This window comes from Myodes glareolus, chromosome X, assembly GCF_982192425.1.
Source record: "Myodes glareolus chromosome X, mMyoGla1.1, whole genome shotgun sequence".
Classification (NCBI taxonomy): Eukaryota; Metazoa; Chordata; class Mammalia; order Rodentia; family Cricetidae; genus Myodes; species Myodes glareolus.
Window position 1 is genome coordinate 50,070,512 of NC_142053.1, and position 18,997 is coordinate 50,089,508.

At 37.9% G+C, this 18,997-nt stretch overlaps 1 protein-coding gene and 1 pseudogene across 1 annotated transcript in view; one reads left to right on the forward strand and one right to left on the reverse strand.

Moving 5' to 3' along the window:
* Il1rapl2 (interleukin 1 receptor accessory protein like 2) overlaps positions 1–18,997 on the reverse strand; it is a 577,524-nt gene that overhangs the window by 107,813 nt on the left and 450,714 nt on the right. The window lies entirely within an intron of this gene.
* Positions 2,895–5,184, forward strand: LOC146889203 (zinc finger CCCH domain-containing protein 14-like; annotated as a pseudogene).

The window sequence follows — 18,997 nt, forward strand, 5'->3', positions numbered from 1 at the left end:
TGGAAAACTCCCAGATCGTTATCAACTGATAATGCTTAAATAAGCATTGGTACATACATACCACATACTAATACTAAACACTAACAACAAAAGAACAAGCTGGTGATTAATGGACAATGTAACTTGGATGACTCACCAGGGAAGTAGGATGAATGTAGGCTAGTACCAAAGATTAAACATTGTTAACACTGTCAATATGATATAATTACGTAAATAGATTGTAATTTAGTGGTTTCTAAGAGATGCGGAAGAGATGGGATCGAAAGAACTTGGCTGTTGCTGTAAACAAGAGCAAGAATGATCTGTATCAGCAGATCCCTGCTTGTGTCAGGATAATGCATCAGTATTAGTATGCTAAGTGAGATGGTGCAAAAAACATTGCCTCTGCAGGAATCCTAGTAGAAAGTATATAATATCTTTCCATAACAATATTTTTCTCTTAGTTTAAGGAATTTAAATCTATTTATTCTTACATTTTGTTTATTTTATTATTGTTGTATGTGTGTGCTTGTGTTTAATGTATAGATATAAGTGTACGCTTATGTGTGCCATAGTGTTTAAGACATGGTACACATAGGAGTTCAGAGCTCATCTTTCAGGGTCAGTTCTGTCCTGGTAGCTCTGGGCTCCATGAATTGTACTCAAAATGTCAGGCTTGCTCAACAAGCACTTTTACTTAATGAGGCATAGTGCCCAGCATTCACGTGTTATTTCTTACACTTAAATAAATGTGAGTATATAATTGTCTCAATAAGAAAGATTAATTAGAAAAGGTTTCTTTGCATGTAAAAATGAAAATAAAGCAGCAATACAAGAACATTGTGATGCTTGATTTTATCTTTTAAGACATGAAATGATTTTAGGTACTTGGTCTTGGGGAAATATAGTAGATTTCTGGATGAGACAATCCAGTCATCCATTAAACCTGGGCTTTTTCTAATTCGGTTTGATTTGGTCTGATTTGGATTATTGCGTTGGCGGAGAGGTTTGTTGGGTCGCAAAAACTTTGCAGTAACATGCTACATGCTTCATGGTAAAATATAAACTAATAGAAATGGGTTAATTTAAGTTATAAGAGCTACTTAATATTAAGACTGAACTAATAGGCCAAACAGTATATAATTAATATTAAGCCTCTGAGTGGTTATTTTAAAAGTGACTATGGGACAAGGCGGGACGACAAACCTCCAGTTACAAATCATTATATTTTTCAACTTAGGGTTTTTTGAAATTTTTATAAATAAAAAACTATATATTTTGCTAAAAGCGTTATAGAAATTATAAAGAAATAAGCTTACTATGAGTTGCGATTTGCTATCAAAATAATGCTAACTATATTGAAGCTGCTTGAAGTTATTTTAAAAAAAGAAATGTCAATTATTTGTTTGATTTTTGTTTTTGTTACAGAGTCTTTCTATACACCCTAGAGGAGTCATAACCAATGTCATTTGTGTGTGTGTGTGTGTGTGTGTGTGTGTCAGTTTTGAGGTTGTAGCAAATTAGCATATTTTAATTTTTTTAGTTCATGCTTGGTCAGAGAAAGAAAAACTCATTTTGAGAAAACTATAAAGATTTGATAAAACTAAATCTAGTCCAATAAACATATGACAAGATGGTGAATCAATATTTTTATTTCAGTCACTCAATAAATAATTTATAATGAAATTTAATCCTATATAATCTTTCAAAATGTAATAAAACATCTTGTTATTTGTCCTTTTCATAAAACAAGTAATTTTAAATGGTATTATGGTGACTATAACTTTTTTAAAGGTCAAGTGTTTTAAAAGTCTATTTGTAAAAAATGTAACAGTTTTTCTCAGTTTATCTTTGTTCTCCCAAATAGTAGAAGAGAAAACAATACAACATGCTGCTTTGTTAAATTGGATAAAAGGATACACATACACACACAAATACACACACGGGGGGTAAAAGAGGGAGGGGAGAATGTAATGGGGTCACAGGCTCATGGGGTCATTTACTTTTTATATTTTTTATTTTTGAGATTATGATTACAGTATTTCTCTCTTCCCTATTCGCCTTCCAGACAACTTCCATATACTTCTCCTAATCTTCTTGAAATTCACATCTTGCTTTATTCATTGTTATTGCATGCATATATGTATATAAAATATACTCCTAAATATATCCAGCTCAGTCTGTATAATGTTACTTGTATGCATGTTTCCAGGGCTGACAATCTGGTGTTGGACAATCAGTTGGTGTGATCTTCCCTGGGGAGGACTCTTTCTCCTGCTCTCAGCATTCCTTAGTTACCATAGTGCCCAATTCCATTAGACATGCCAAAGTGATGTGGAAAAGTTCACAAGGCTCACCCATGCACAAAGAACTACAGAGGTCATTTCCTTTCATATGAAACTTAACTGTATAGGTTATGAGTTGTCAGGACAACTATGTAAAACACGAAATCTTTCTATGTAATAGTTTAAACTCTTGTCTATCTGTTGTACATATGTACACAGAAAATATATCTCTGTGGGGGTTTCAGAGTAGTTATAGTCTAATTGTTTAGGTCTGACAGTTTTTTATTAATTTTACTATAATTAATTCTCTTGTAACATACTTTAAAACATAGTGACTTAAAGTAAACATTTATCATTCAGCATAGTTTGGACTGGGATTTATTTCTCTCTTTCTCCTTCTTCCCTCTCTTTCTCTCTCTTTTTCTTTCTTTCGTTCTTGTTTTTTCAAGGCAGGGTTTCTTTCCTGGAACTTGCTCTGGAGACCATATCTCGAACCAGAGATCTACCTGTCTCTGCCTCTCCAATGCTGGGATTAAAGGAATGTGCCATCACCATTTGGCTCTAAAGGGGAGTTTCAATGGTTTAGTTGGGCACTTCTGGCTTATTATCTCCCATGAATTTTCAGTTAAAATGCTGACTGACATTGCAGCTCTAATAGTTATTTTTGAAACTGTGTCTGAATACCAAGAAGCAACTAAAAGGTAAGAGGATTGATTTGGGCTCATGGTTTCAGAGAAGAATCCTTCAAGGCAGGAAAGACATGTCGGTGGGAGTGACTCAATTTTCTCACATCTGAATGGATCGGGAAGCATACTGTGCATGACATGGTATGCAGTAGGCATCTTTCCTGTATTTACTCCTGTCTGGAAACCCAAAGTTGCCACTCATTTACGCCTTAGGCAATTCTTAATCCAATCAAACTGGCAATAAATATTAACCGCCAGAGCAGCCATTTGACATTTTGACTGAAGTTTCAGGATACATTTAAAGATGGCCACTTATAAGGCCATTAGTAGGAGGACCTAGTTCTTCACTGTGTATGCTACTTTCATTTTTTGCTGTCCCAACTAATCCCCTTACAAAAAACAACATAGGTGAATAAAGGGATTATATGACTTACAATTCTAGGTTATAGTCCATTATTGCTGGAAGGTCAAGGTAGAAACTTAAAAACATCACCATGCTCAGTGAAGAGCAGGGATGGAACTGCAGCGGTGGGCAGGCTTCCGGGTAACAGCTCATTGTGGGCTTCAGGTAATCAAAGAAAAGCATAGGGCTGTCTTGACTACGGAAATTGGCACTAAGACTAACTGCAAGATCTGCAGTGCCATGGGGGAAATTGCAAGAATTACATAAACTTCAATCTGCTACAACTGAACCTTCCAGTCTAAAGTCTTCCGATATCAGTACCTTTGATAGTAAGATGCCTTCAAACAATGTGGGTTTTTGCCCAGAAGATGAGATAGGGCACGAAGCTGCAGTTCCTCCCCTTGCCTTTTCGAACTCTAGACTAGAAAAAAAGGGATTCCAGAGTTTCTACGAGTTCACAGGAGCAGGAATTCACTGACGTCAGACAGACTTATGATGCTGGAGCTTCAAACCCAGCTAATGTCAACAGTGAAACCTCTGAGGGAACCAACACCCTTTGAAGATGTGATTACTATCAAGCCAGAACCAGATGATCTCACTGATGAAGAACTCAGTTCTGTGCAAGAGAATTCCTTATCTCAGCAGAAACCTACAGTGACACGTATATACACTTCTTCTCATCCTTCTATTGAGAATTATCAACCATCTGCAAATAGAAACACAGATACTGATGCTCATTTAAATGGGCTGTAACTTCAGCAATTGCAAAACAGGACTCACAGACAAGCAATTGGATTACAGAACAGCCAGTGTAAAAACTGGTCATTTGAGTGGACCAGAAGCAAAAATAACATCTGTGTTAACCAGATACAAACTAGGTATTTGTGTTAACCGGGTACAAACTGGATATTTGTGTGGCCCAGATACAAACTGGACATTTGTGTGAGCCAAATACAAATTGGACATTTGTGTGGACCAGAAACAAACTGGAAATTTGTATGATCCAGAAACGACTGGCTATTTTTGTGAACCAGATACAAGCTGGACATTTGTGTGAATCAGATACAAACTGGACATTTGTGTGAGCCAGATACAAACTGGACATTTGTGTGAACCAGAAACAAGTTGGACATTGTGCGAGCCAGACACAAACTGGACATTTGTGTGAGCCAGATACAAACTGGACATTTGTGTGAGCCAGATACAAACTGGACATTTGTGTGAGCCAGATACAAGCTGGACATTTGTGTGAACCAGATGCAAGCTGGACATTTGTGTGAGCCAGACGCAAGCTGGACATTTGTGTGAGCCAGACGCAAGCTGAACATTTGTGTAAACCAGATACAAACTGGACATTTGTGTGAGCCAGATGCAAACTGAACATTTGTGTGAACCAGAAACAAGCTGGACATGTGTGTGAGCCAGATACAAGCTGGACATTTGTGTGAACCAGACACAAGCTGGACATTTGTGTGAGCCAGACACAAGCTGGAAATGTGTGTGAACCAGATACAAGCTGGATATTGTGTGAGCCAGAAGTGTTTAGAAGCATAGTAGAAACTTAAAGGCTCTTCTTCAAAAGTAATTTAGATAAATTAGTGCTGAAAACAAAATCTTTCAAGAAAGAAAGATGCCTGTTGTAAGCTTCATTGTTCAAGTAGAACAACAAGAAGCCAGCCATGATGGAGAAGAGCAGGAAGATGCCAGTTATGGCTCCTAAACAGGAAGCATGCCCAGTAACTTGTTTGAACCAGTAACGCTTAAAAGGAGCTCCACAGAAACAAACATATCCCCCAGAACTTCTTCTCAAGAAGGAACACAGCACAGCTAACTGTAATCTTAACTGGTAGAAACAGAGATGAGTCAAAATTACTATGATATGGAACCCATGGTCCATGCAGACCAAAGACTGTTATTCTGAAGTTAAATCTGTCTGAGGAAATGGTAGTAATATCAAAGAGGAGTATGGGACAAAGCCTGTAGACATCCTTTGGGTACTTTTAGTAAATGAGCATGGGATCAAACTAGTCCTTCTGAATGTGGTTGACAGTTGGGGCAGACTGAGGGACCAATGACAATGGCACTGGGATTTGTCTCTGCTGCCTGCACTGGCTTTGTGGGACCCTATTCTCTTTGGATGTATATCTTGCTCAATCTGGATGTAGTGGGGAAGGCCTGGGACTTCCCTTGCTCTCTCTTAAGATTCTGGAGAGGGGTGGGGGGAAGGGTGTGTGGAGGGAGTAGGAGGGGAGTGGGAGGAGGGGAAGAAGTGGGAATTTGGATTGGTATTTTTTAAAATAATAAAATAATAACAATAATAGAAAAAAGAAAATTTGAAAAAAGAAACCCTGATCCTACTTGACAGAATATTATGAAAATTGGAAGTTTCCAATTGTTGATGAAAAATATTCTGCAAAACTTGTTGTCTTTGAAATTTTTAATATATTGATTTAATAATATGCATTTTAAATCCCTAAGTGGTATCTAATTTCTTAAGTGTGTATATATGGTTTATTAAGTGCATATTTTAAGTGTATAAATGGTAAAGTATAACTTTATTAAGTGATTTTAAAATTATTTGTTTTTTAACTGGAAAAGACAATTTTAAAAAATCAAATTCTATTAAAACATTTGTGACTTGCTTGGAGAAAATAGACATATTGTCATATGGAGACTTACCACCAAGAGACAGTGATTCTTTGTATTTGCAATGAAAGAATAATAATAGCAGGGTGCAGGCATCTGTGTACATCTAATTGTTCCCATCCAAAATGATATGATTTTTAAAATGAGTAATAAAAAATTAGAAGTCACAAACTATTCTTCCAACATTTCAATGAGGACAGAAAATATATCTTTGGAACAGTAAAGAAAAGTTTCTCTCATATGTACCAAGTTGACAGCAGTGATCTAATTTAATCAATCAAGTATCACTGTTCAAAGGATTCATGCTTAATGGATGAAATGTTAAATGGATTCTTTCCATTAAAAATGTGTTACATTTTGTTCTCTGACATTGAAGGGACACAGATTGCTGCAAATACACTCACTCTGTTCATAATATATTTTGCAGCCAAACAAATCCATTGGAACATAAGAGCAGCATATTATTTGGACAGTGTATCATAAAGCTCAACAAGCCAAATGTCACAAAATAATTGGCAATATAGAAAACAATTTCAGACTTAGGATAGAAATTCTTGTTTTATAATTGAAGCAAGGATATTCCGTATACAGAATGACACAGGTTGGGATGAGGTGGAGTGGGATGTAGGGATGTAGTATGGGGGGGGGGATGTGAGGTGCTTCATGATTTCCACTGTCCCAAACTGAGATTACGGTTTGATTCCTGAGTTCCGCCATGCAGTCTAACATACATGCTTGCCTTCAGTAGGGAAAAGTGATACTTTTAGGAACAGAATTGTTGGCCTTTTGTGACTTGGATTTAGCCTAATGTTGTATTCCTTATGTTGGGTTCACAACAGAAGGAGCATTCAACTATAATTCCAAAGTATCAGAAGGAAAATAAACAGTCTGTTCAGTCAGATTGAAGAATCTTTTGTCTCAGAGCACTATAAAGATTTATCTACCATCTCAATCAATTCTGAAAGTTCCACATTTCCTTGGACTCTAGCCCTCCTCACTCCCAGGACTCTAGTTAGGATATGAAGAATTAATCTAAAAAGTGACCTATACCCAAATCTCAAGACTTGCCAAAATTCACTTGACCTAAAATTTGTTGATTAAAAAAAGTATTTTAACCACAGTAGTGTATTCTGAGAAATAAAGAAGAGAAGGTATTCTAAAGTGAAAGACAATCAAAGCCAGAAACATGACCCTGAATGTAATTTAAGTTTTTCGTCGGTTAGGGAACAAATGCTTACACAAAAAAAGGAGTATAAAGGAAGTCATTTAATTATTTAATAAAGAACATTCTAACTCAAAATAGTAAATAGTGTCATAAGTGACAAACATTTCAGGATTAGTTTCTCACTAAATTATTAAACGAAATATCTATAAACTACACTGTATTCAAAATCCAAAAGGAAGGCACTTTCCATGGACTCCAAAGACACCCTTTTTCTAGTCTAGAACTAAATGATAAGTCAGTTCAATACTCAGTTGATGTTGCTTCTTTCATTTGACATTCATTTTGTTCACAAACTTCTGTTCTATTTCCCTTAATTACTGTACATTTAGACTTCTCTCTGTATTGTAAGCAGAGGCTTTTTTCCCCCTTTTATCCTCATAGATCACAACACAGAAGTTGATGCACAATAGATGCTCAATAAATAAATGTTTGTTGACTGAGATTTCTGTTCTACCCAGTCCCACAGCTATTCAGTCCCAAAAGAACACACAGAAGCTTACATTAATTATAAACTGGTTGGCCTATTAGCTCAGGCTTTTTACTACCTCTTTCTTATATCTTAAATTAGCCCTTAATTTTTATCTGTATTAGCCATGTAACTTGGTACCTTTATCAGTGAGGCGTTTTCATCTTGCTTCCTCTGTATCTGGGTAACGACTGCAGACTGAGCTTTTGTCTTCTCAGCATTCTCCTGTTCTCATTGTCCTGCCTCTAATTCCTGCTTGGTCATGAAGCCTATACTTTCTGCCTGGCTACTGGCCAATCAGCGTATTATTAAAATACAAGTGACAAATCTTTACAAAGTACAAGATCATTGTCCTACAGCAGATGTCAATAAAATAAAATATTATTTGTGCAAAAAAATACAAGTTTAAGCTGGGTGATGGTGGTGTACACCTGGGAGGCAGAGGCAGGCAAAGCTCTGTGATTCAAGGCCTGCCTGGTCTACAGAGCAAGTTTCAGGACAGCTAAGACTACACTAAGAAGAAATTTTGTCTCAAAAAAGAAAGAAACAAACAAAAAACAAAAAGAAAAAAGATGCAACTTTAACTAGTTCTAATCACACCCTCCTATCTCTGCAACTCTCCATAGAGTACTATCTTGATTGTGAGCTTACCGTGTGTTTTACATTTGTACTGGTATCAATAGCAGGCCTTCACTTTGAAAGTTGTAGTTTAATCACATGATATTAATGAGAGAATATTAATGCATATTATTATTATCATCATCATTATTACTATTATTATTATGGTTTGAAAGGGAGTAAGAAGAAGGAGAAGGAGAGTGGGGATATGTGGACTTTAGAAAACAACTTTTGGTAGTCAGTTCTCTCCTTCCATCATGAGTCAAAGGACCACACTCAGTTTGTTAGACTTGTAAGACATGTGCTTTTACCTGCTGAACCATCTCACTGGCCTCATAATGTTTTGATGGAAGGTAAAAACTATAGGCTTTATGAGTTCAAAGAAGGTAGTATTAGTGGAGTTCACCTGGGTTAAAAGAGGTGTCTCGGAAGAAAAACTACCAGAAATTAACTTCAAAAATATTTAACTTATAAAAGTACCTTTGCAAATACTAAAAGTGCTAAGGAGTTTGAAGCCATCAAGCATTGTCTGAGCAATGTAATCAAGCACTTATTATGCAAAAAAAGAGAGAGAGGAAACAAGGAAGAGGGAGATTGATTAGCTAGTAAGCCTGACAAAATTCAAACTGTAGAATGTATGAAAGCAAAGCACAGAATTCAGGTTAAACATGTTGTGAGGGAAACAGTGAAGTTGAAACAGAAGACCAAAAATAACAGAGCAAAATCCATGTAAGACTGAGGGTGTCTTGAGTGTCTACCTTATAAATTAAGAGTCATTTTTCTATACACAGTGAAGACCCATTGGCATCTGTTTGACTTTTGCCACAATCTTATGGCTCTGTAGGTATTTTTATTAATATGGGCAAATCATGTACTTGAATTTGACAGACACAGTCCTGAACAAAGATATGGGCAACTAAAAGATCGTTTTAATCTAAAGCTACTTATTAAGTGGTTGAATATTTTCTCTTTCTAGATCCTAGCTCTTAGTCCCTACCTTAAAATAGCTGAAGCAAATGGCTGTTTTGATAGACACAGCAAATGTGGCAGTAAAGACAAATACTCAGTCAAGGTCAAGGGGAAACGGAACGCTGGGTTGTCATCACATGAGATTAAATTTTCTCATATTTTATGATGTTCTTAAACTCCAAAATAGCAATTAGCTATTAAATTTGTCTAAAACATGCAATGTGCTAAGTGCTATATAAAGTCTGCACACTATCTCGAGTCTTTGCAGGAGATGAAGCAAAATTGGAAAGTAATAAAGTTAAGAGGAAAATTTTGGGAGAAGATGAAGGACAGTAAGGCAGAGTTACTGTGATTTCTAATAATTCAGGAAGGTTAAAAAAACAGTCACATAGTCAACTTCTGTAACTAGAAGTAACAGAGAAATTGAAATTTCATTAAGGGGTAGTAGAATACAAAATGCATACTATAAAATGAGCACCTTAGGGGACATAAAGATACAGACTTCATAGAATCACAGAGCAACGACAAGTCTTAATATCATGTGTCCTTTCCCCTGATCTTCATGCAAAACTTCACCTCAGCCATCTCAGACAAGAATCTCTCCTGTTTGAAGCTGAAATGTAAAACAGCCCAGAGGTAATTTCACAACCTCTGAAGTAATGGATTCTGATGTTTGACAGCCGTCATTGCCAGTAAATTCTTCCTAAACTTTCTTTTGCTATATTGCCATTTCCTGTGTCTCCACCCTCTCCGCAGATGGGGAGCATCTGGTCCTAATGATTGTCCTTCAGGTCCTCGAAGATCATTACTAAGTTACCTCTTAGCCAGCACTTCTATGGAATGAACAGTTTCAATTCCCCTTGGTTCTCTTCTTCAACTTATTTTCCTGTTGTTTATCATCTCTGTTTTGGAACCACTTCATAATAAGAAAAACACTCTTGCTGTCTTTCGTGCCAAACTGTCATACAATTAAAGCCCCAATTAACAAAAAAAAGAGTATATATCTGCCTGAACTACTCAGGCCAAGAATATTTTCTAAAAGCTAGCCTCCTTTTCTTGATGATAAATACCAGTGGAAATTCTTACTTAGCCTAGAAACAGCATTTTTCTACGGAACTGACCTGTGTAGAAGAATTATTTCTGGTTTTCATGGGTACATTGTGTAGTTACATAAAGAGAAGTTACTCAGAGCCCCTTGGACATAGGAATTTTAGCTGACTTACATAGCCTCAGGCAAAGGCCATGCTCCTGAATTCTGAACTCACCTTTTCTACTTTTTTTTTTCTGTAATCGAGATATAATAAATGACAGAGGGAAATATCCCAAGCCTTTAAGTCATAAAGTAACACTTTCCAAATCCTCAGAAACAAAGACTGTTTCAGGCTTGATAAAGTCATAAAACCAACTGTAGAAATATTGGATCCGTTAAATACTGTAAGTCAGTAGTAATCTGAAATCTTGAGTCCACAATTTAGATGGAAGATTTATTTGTTGCCTTTAAGACAATACAATTCATTTGCATAATCATATAGTATGCCTTTTGGAAATTATTGACACAACATCTCTTCACTTAAAACCTGGGCCCCTACTAGAATTCAGATCTAAGCAGCATACTCCTTTCAATCCAGGAGAGCATTTCAAACTTCATTCTATAGAGATGTGCGCACTGGCAGTTTCATCTCTTCTTAAGTGGAGGAAGAAGTAGGCAAGTGTGCTTTGTTTATGGAAGATGTTGGCCCGATTCAACACTTATTTTTAATAAATTGCCTTGGTCATGGTATTTGATCACAGCAAAAGAAAACTAGATAATACACGGGGCATGGGAAGGGTTGGGGAGGGAGCACGGAAAGGAATGGAGATAGGAACAGAAAGTGGGGAAGTGATGTGGGATTTCCCTCTATGTGCTGTGAATACCATTGGTTAATAAAGAAGGTGCCTTAGGCCTGCACAAGGCAGAACTTATGTAGGCAAGGAAAACTAAACTGAATGCTGGAAGAAAGGAGGCAGAGTCAAGAAGAAACTATGGAGCCAATACCAGAGTCAGATATGCTGAAATCTTCCGGTAGGTCATGAACCTAGTGGTAAAATATTAAATAATGGAGATGAGTTAATTCTAGATGTAAGAGCTAGCTAGCAATATGCTTAAGTAATTGGCCAAACAGTGATTTAATTAATATAGTTACTATGTGGTTATTTCAGGAGTCTGGGCAGCCGGGAAATGAACATGCGGCCTCCACACTACAACAGGGAAGTGATATGATTAATTGTATTTTATTTAGAAATGTAAAAACAAAATTCCCCCCAAACACAAAAGAGTCCTAGTCTAGCTTAAAAGATGCTCCCAGCATGATACTACTATGGAGAGGAGAGTATTCTTTTTCACCTCTGTATCACAGTCTGCCTTACCTGGGATGTTGCAAGTTTGGCTCTGCTACCTTTTGCTTCCTACTTACTCCTTATTGTGATTTTAAAAATAAGCACAAGAATATTTATGAATTTTTATGATGAGTTATACATGTGTGGGTGCATGCAGAGGCCAGAGGTCAACCTTAGGTGTCTTCCTTCACTTTTGAATGAGTTTCTCATTGGCCTGAGGCCTGTTAATTTGGCTTAGTTTAGCTGGCCAGGTGAGCCCCAGTTATTAGCCTATCTCTACTTCTCTTATGCTGAGATAATGAATGTGTGCCCAAATCCTAAATTTTTTAATGTAGACTCTTAGTCAAATTTAGGCCTTAGTGTGGCAAACACTTATCCTTCAAAACTATCTCCCTAGGCCCCACTCCTATTTTCTTTTTTTTTGAAAGATGGAATCCCGAGAACACTTCAGATACTCCCCCCCCACCCCCGGGAGGACTGTGACAAACTGTACCCTAAGGGCTTCATGCTTCTTGCTGCTTGTTTTCAGTCACGATTCTTGTGAGAAAGTCCAGAGAAGCCACATAAAAAGAAATGCACCGGGATGGCCTGAATGATTTTCTGACATTCACAGACAAGTGGTCTGGCCCTTGAACTCTTTTCATTTCTACCCTCAGGTTGAGTTCCTGTACTTTGTAACTTTGACTTCTATGTCTCTGTAGCTTATGAATGCATTTAAATAAAATATGCATTGGGGTGTTTGCAACTTTATTAGTTGACCCCAATATATTTTAAAGTTCTTATAGATTATGATTTATTATGAAAGGAGTATGAGTTATTCTGTTTGACCTGAATTTTTTTATTAACAGAGAATCATCAGAGTTACCATAGCAGGGTCATAAAAGGAAATACAAATAAAGTAAACAATTAAACCTTGCAATTGTGGTAGGGTTCACCCAATCTTTAACTGGCAATTTTAACAACTCATTGTGACCTCTTAATGAAATAAGGTCATTTCTAGAAATTCCTCACACATTGTCTTCTTTTACTCTATTGAGGGTTGGTGGAGGAATCAGTTAATCCAAGAATTCAAGGCAAGAGACTCATAGCTTGAGCGAACGGTATTGGCTTACAAGAGCAAGATCGTAGAGGTAACCTTGTTGTGGAAATCACTTGCTGACAACTTTACACATTTTACAATCTAGAATCATAAAGCATAGCAATCAAAGATCCAAAAGCAGTGTAGTACTCTTTGCATATTAACTCTAACTCTCATGTGTAAACCACTCAGGAAATGCTACTTTAACAGTCTAAAGGCCTCAATACTGAGCTTTACGTAGGCTGATGATTTCCCTAATTCACTGCTGCCACCGGGTTGACTGGGAACCTGGAGATGGCACTGGCAGTTCAGGGTCAATAACAGTAGGAACTTTACCCTGTTCCTACGTCGCTGACACCTTCAGTACCTTAATAAGAATTCTGCACACTCGGGCAATTACACAAGCTTGGTGGCCAGCTCATCATTGACTTTTGCCAAAGGAAGAATCACAGTTTTGTTTTGTTGCCTTGGAAAATGGAAAACATGACTGTAGCTCTGGGCCAAGTAAGTTGAACACCTAACAGCTTCTCCCTTATTGAAGAATTTTTCAATGTCATAGAGATGTAGTCCTCGGAGAGTTCAAATTCACCCTCTCCTTCTGTTGCTGTTTCTGCAGGGGATGTCACTCTGGAGATTCCCTGCAACATCCCAGACCTGATGAAGCAGAGGATAGTTGGCAACCCACAGCTCCCAATCTGATGATTTATTTGCATTTCAGGAATTCACTTTTCTGATTTTCATTTCCTTATCTTTAACTTTTCCTTGCTTCTAAAAAAATCCCTTTTTAAATTTTATTTTACATTTTATTTATGTAATGTCTGTTTTCTTAACAGTGTCAAAAAATCTGAACAAAGTAAGTAGCATATGTTCATAACATGTTAAAACACAGGCATTCCCAGGAGCCCAGACTTATGCACTGAAACTTTTCTATTGTCTATCACTTCTGCCAGTAAAGAACAATTATGAGCAGTAGAAACAGCACTTATTGTTCTTTGCAGCTTGCATTTTTATTAATAAAAATGTCATTATTCATTTTCAAACTTCCATCATAAGCTCTACTCTTCTTGGAGCTATTTTGCTTTAATGTGAATGAAAGTAACAAGTGCTTACCGCGCTAAAGGGATTTTGCCTGCATTAGCATGATTATTCCTAAACCACAATATGAAGTAGGATTAGAAACTCCATTTTAGAAATGTGGCAGGAATTTCAGAGAACTGAAATGGAGAATTATATATACCTTTTCTTACACATAAACTATGTGATTTGTTTTGTTTTGAGGGATGCTGAGTCTCTACTGCCTTTTCATGTCTAACTTATGATCAAGGAATATTGACATGTCATCTGGCAGTTATGGAGCATGCTGGTCAAGTCTCCTAAGAAGCAGATGCCATGGCAGAACACAACATGTAAGAAACTTACTGAGGACATGAAGAAAAGAGAAAAAAACAAGAATAGAGGCAAGTGAAGTTGAGAAAGATAACTGAATGTGATACAGTGGCAATTCATGTAAGGGCAAGGAAAGGTCAGTTAATCAGTCTTTTTTTTTCAAGACAGCATTTCTATGTGTTACCCTGGAACTCTGTAGACCAGACTGGCCTTGAATTTACAGAGATCTGCATGCCTCTGTCTCCTAAATGCTGGGATTAAAGGTGTGTCCCACCACTCCCCAGCTAATCAGTCTTAAAGCACCTCAAAATTCTAAGAATATTAGAGTAAAGTCAGTGGAGAGTTCTGTAATGAAGATAGACATCAAAGTTGCGCTGTATTTTTCACGGATGAGATGCTCTATTGCCAGGGTCATGCTCAGCTATTGTCTGAGAACAACCTGCAAGAAATGTGGGCCTCTGTGGAAGAAAGATTGAGAGCACAGAAACTAAAACGTTCGATTATGTTCCTCATGACAGAACAAGAAGACAGTGTTTCATTGTTGCTATGGGGATGCAGGCTGAGCTTGATTCAAGGCTCAGTGGAGTCTTCTAGCTCAATTAGGAAGGTTCATGTAGTCACACTGGATTAACATCTATGTGCTTTTTTAATTGCTTATGAGTTTTTCAATTTTTTTTGTTTTTTTTTGTTTGGGTTTTGAGACAAGGTTTCTCTGTATAGTCCTGGATGTCCTGGAACTCACTCTGTAGACTAGGTCAGACTCACAGAGATCTGCCTGCCTCTGCCTCCTTAGTGCTAAAGGTGTGCGCCACCACTGCCTAGCTTGCTTGTGATTCTTAACACATGGTTAGGTACAAAATAGTTGTTCAATGACTGACATCAGCAACACAACGTAGCAAGCATCAATCTGCTTTCTTGTCAAGTAATAAAAAATGATATGATACTTTCCAAAAAGATTATAATATTCTTAAATGACTCCTAATGTAGATAGTTGTTGTGGAATATCCCTTTACAACAGGTGATGTATCATTGTAATAGGTTGAAGAAAGAGCTGAATAGCCATTAGCTAGGAAGGAAGAGGTGTGGCAAGGCTTCTGGGGACAGAGAGCTCTGGGAAGAAGAAAGGAGGAGCTGCCAGGCCAATGGAGAGGAAACAGAGTAAAGGGAACTGAGTCATGTAAAAGAATGTAGATTAAAAGATATAGGGTACTTTAAGTTATGAGAGCTAGTTAGAAATAAGCCTAAGCTAAGGCCAAGCTTTCATAATTAATAATACGTCTTCGTGCTTTTATTTGTGAACTGGCGGTCCCTAGAAAAAAGTTTGCTTACAGAGTGCCCTAAAAATGCATATCTGGAAAATACAGCTGGTTTTACATCATTGAGAGCAAGATCATCCAAGGTAGTTTGGTCAGTAAAGGAGCTTGCCTTGCAAGTCTCATGACCTGAGTTTGACCCCCAGAACCCACAGTGAAAGGAGAGAATCTACTCCCAAAATCTTTCCTCTGACATCTAGATGCCATGGCATTTGTGTGACCATACTTACACACAATCATATAAATCATGATAAAAAAGTGATGAATCTTAAATAGCAAGAACAGCTATTATAATCTTTTGCCTTTCTCAGCCCAGTCCCCTTTCATAAAGAAAATCTTGAGTATTTGAAGAAGAGGAAGAAGTCTCCAAAATTATTGGTGTATCAGTATACATAAACCAAAATAAACACCCCTGCATGAACATACTTGACTTACCACACACTGATGTCAATTAATTTCAACTTTATGCTATTCAGCCATGCCTTCACTAAAGAGTACAAGACAGCTGTGACCACACAGTAAAGCATCCTTGAACTCTTAATTAACCACTACAAGATGCTGGTATCCATGGGAGACCTGCCCTTTTCTGAATAGAAATGGAGAAGGAGTGGATGCGGGGGAGGCAAAGGGGAGGTTGGAGGCAGAAGGGAGGGAGAACTAGGAGAAGAGGAAGGAGGGGAATGTAAGGTCTGGATGTAAAAAAAAGAAAGACTGGAAGGAAATGAGAAAGGGAGGGAGTGAGGGAAGGAGGGAAGGAGGAAAAGAGAGAGAATAAATGAAAGCTCTTGGATCTCCACTGTGGACATAGACCCATGTATGTTATCAGTGGGATAGCAAAAGAAAATGGAGGAAATAGAGAAGGCTGGATAAGTTGATGGATAAAAAGGAAAGGGGATAACATAGTCAAGAGAAAAGGAATGAAGCAAAAGCTGTGCAAGAAATGGCAGTGCATCTCTAATCATAATTTAGGGATGAGGAACTAGATGAAGAACATAGGTTATTCATGCCGGTGACAGTGGGCATAAAAGCTCAGTGGTCTTAACAATTAACTGGAATACACACCAAACAATTACAGGTACCACGCATTGAATATTCATTACATGACAGGCAATGTACAGAGTACTTTATCTCAGTTACTTAACAAAAAACTTTTAATGAATCCTCTGAAGTAACTGCTAATACAACCCATTTTTAGATGAAATGACTTAATGAAGGTCATAGAACTAGTCCATATTGGAACTTAAATGGGAATCTGGTTCCATCAGGCACATCTACTATTGGTATGATTTTGCTCCTTTACCTATAAAGACTATTCAAATAGCTGATTTACATATATTGCCCAGGAACATTGTCTTATTTCAGGTTTCTATTGCTGCAATGAAATGCCATGACCAAAAAGCAAGTTGGGGAGAAAAGGATCTGTTAGGTTTTTGCTTCCATATTGCTGTTCATTACTGAAGGAAGTCAGGACATGAACAGAAACAAAAAGAAACTAAGGACTGAGCCAGAGCTGTAAATTCCCTGCCTGACCACAGAAAGTGTTTCAAGATATACTCACAGAGCGAGCACCTGGGTAAGAGCTGGAATATTTATTCATATAGAACACTTAGTGAAATGCTGGAATACAGCAATAACCTCAGTATCTGAGGGCTAAGGCAGGGAGAGAAGATTTGGAGGCCATCATAGATTACATAAACAGAACCTGTCTGGAGAAAGACAGAGACAGAAAACAGAACATCTGGAACTGAGAACCACAGTAACAAAAAGGAAACCATGCTCATTGCAGCTCAGTAGCAGATGTGACTTAGGAAGAGAGAATTGTGAATGTGAAGGGTTTGGGTTACTATTGCTGCGATAAAACATCATGACCAAAAGCAGCATGGGGAGGAAAGGGAGTATTTCTCTAACAGTTCCATGGAACAGTTCATCATCAAGGCAGTGAGGGCAGGAACTCAAGCAGGGCAGGAACGTGGAGGCAGGAGCTGGTGCACAGGCCATGGGTGGGTGCTGCTTGCTGCCTTGCTTGCATGGCTTTATCAGCCTTTTTTGTTATAGAACCCAGGACCACCAGTCCAGGGATGGCACCTCCCATAAAGGGCTGTGTCCTCTCCAGCAATCACTAATTAAGAAAATGCCCAACTGCTGGTTCTTATGAAAGCAATTTCTCAGTTGAGGTTCCTTCCTTTCAGATAACTCTAATTTGTGTGTCAAGTTGACATAAGATTCGGCAGCACAAACATTTTATTGATTTTGTGTTTGTGATTTTTGGGCTGTAGCTAAGAGATAGTCCCTGGTATCAACCACTACAGATTTTACCATCTCTGGAGGAGGTACATCAAACCCTCAAACTACCCCCTTGCAAAAAAAGGCATACTAAGAGAAGGAAACCATGACAGCAGGTTGGAGACTAGGCTGCGTCTCTCAGACAAACACTTTTCCAGATGTAGCAACCCTGACAAACATGAGCAAAGACCGAAGGAAGTATGGCATGATTAAGTATTTAGGACCAAAGTCCAAGCTAAGACATTAGACCTAAGAACTTTTAGGTTTGGTTGTTTAAAAGCTTGTTTAAATACAAATTCTTATGCCGTGAGGCACAACTGTCACTATGAGTCAGGTGCATCATCATCAGAAAGTGTCACCACTGGGTGGGCTCAAATCACCAGCACATATAATGGCACCCTCTTGAGCCGTGTCAACCAGGATGCGAATGACTGACTGTGCATGAAAGGTGGCAGATGGAGAGCAATGACAAGGAGCTTGCCCAGCTGCTGACTCTATAAAACTTGCTCCAGATGTGAGGCATTTTTCTCAGCCAGAGCAGGTTAAATCCTGACACTGTCAGCTTGAGGTTTTTATTTATTTATTTACTTTTATGAAAAAGCAAAAACTAAAACTTGTCACCCAAGGAAGATATACGTTTGACCTGCTCTGTATTGATTTGTGTTATTGTTTGCGCTCCTGCTTCTGTTCCGTTAAGTAGATCCAGATCCTCCGTACCATGCTAATATGAACACACAAAGGCTCAAGTTTTTGTCAAGGTGTTCGACCTCAGGTATCTCCTCTCCTTCCCTTCCACGTGTTTATTTTAATAAGAGTGCTCTGTTCTTGCTCACAGACCCTACTTACTCTAAACCATGGCCACTAATGCTTGTGTTAGATACGCTTCACTTTGTCAGTCTTTAAGACTATTTTCCTCTGGTTTACTTACCTCAGCTCCATGTACAGAATTTGTGACTTTCACCTCAGCTCTATGTATAGAATTAATAGTTTTCAACTTTGTAGACAGGGTGTCAGCATTATAAACACCTGCAGCTATAAGGGAGAGGTGGTCCTGCTGCCCACCCCAACTCAGGAAGGTCTCACAAGAGTTATGCCAGCTTATTGGTAATCTTTGCCAAGACAAGAGATGGGACATCTGGCACAGAGGAATATTTCCCTATGAAAAAGCACTATGACAAATTCAGAGGTTGTATTTGGTTGCATACTCAGGCTACTAAGGGCCCAAAGGGTAATTATGGGAGACAGAACCTTGTCAGTCAGGATAATTAATTTGAAGGTGTGAAA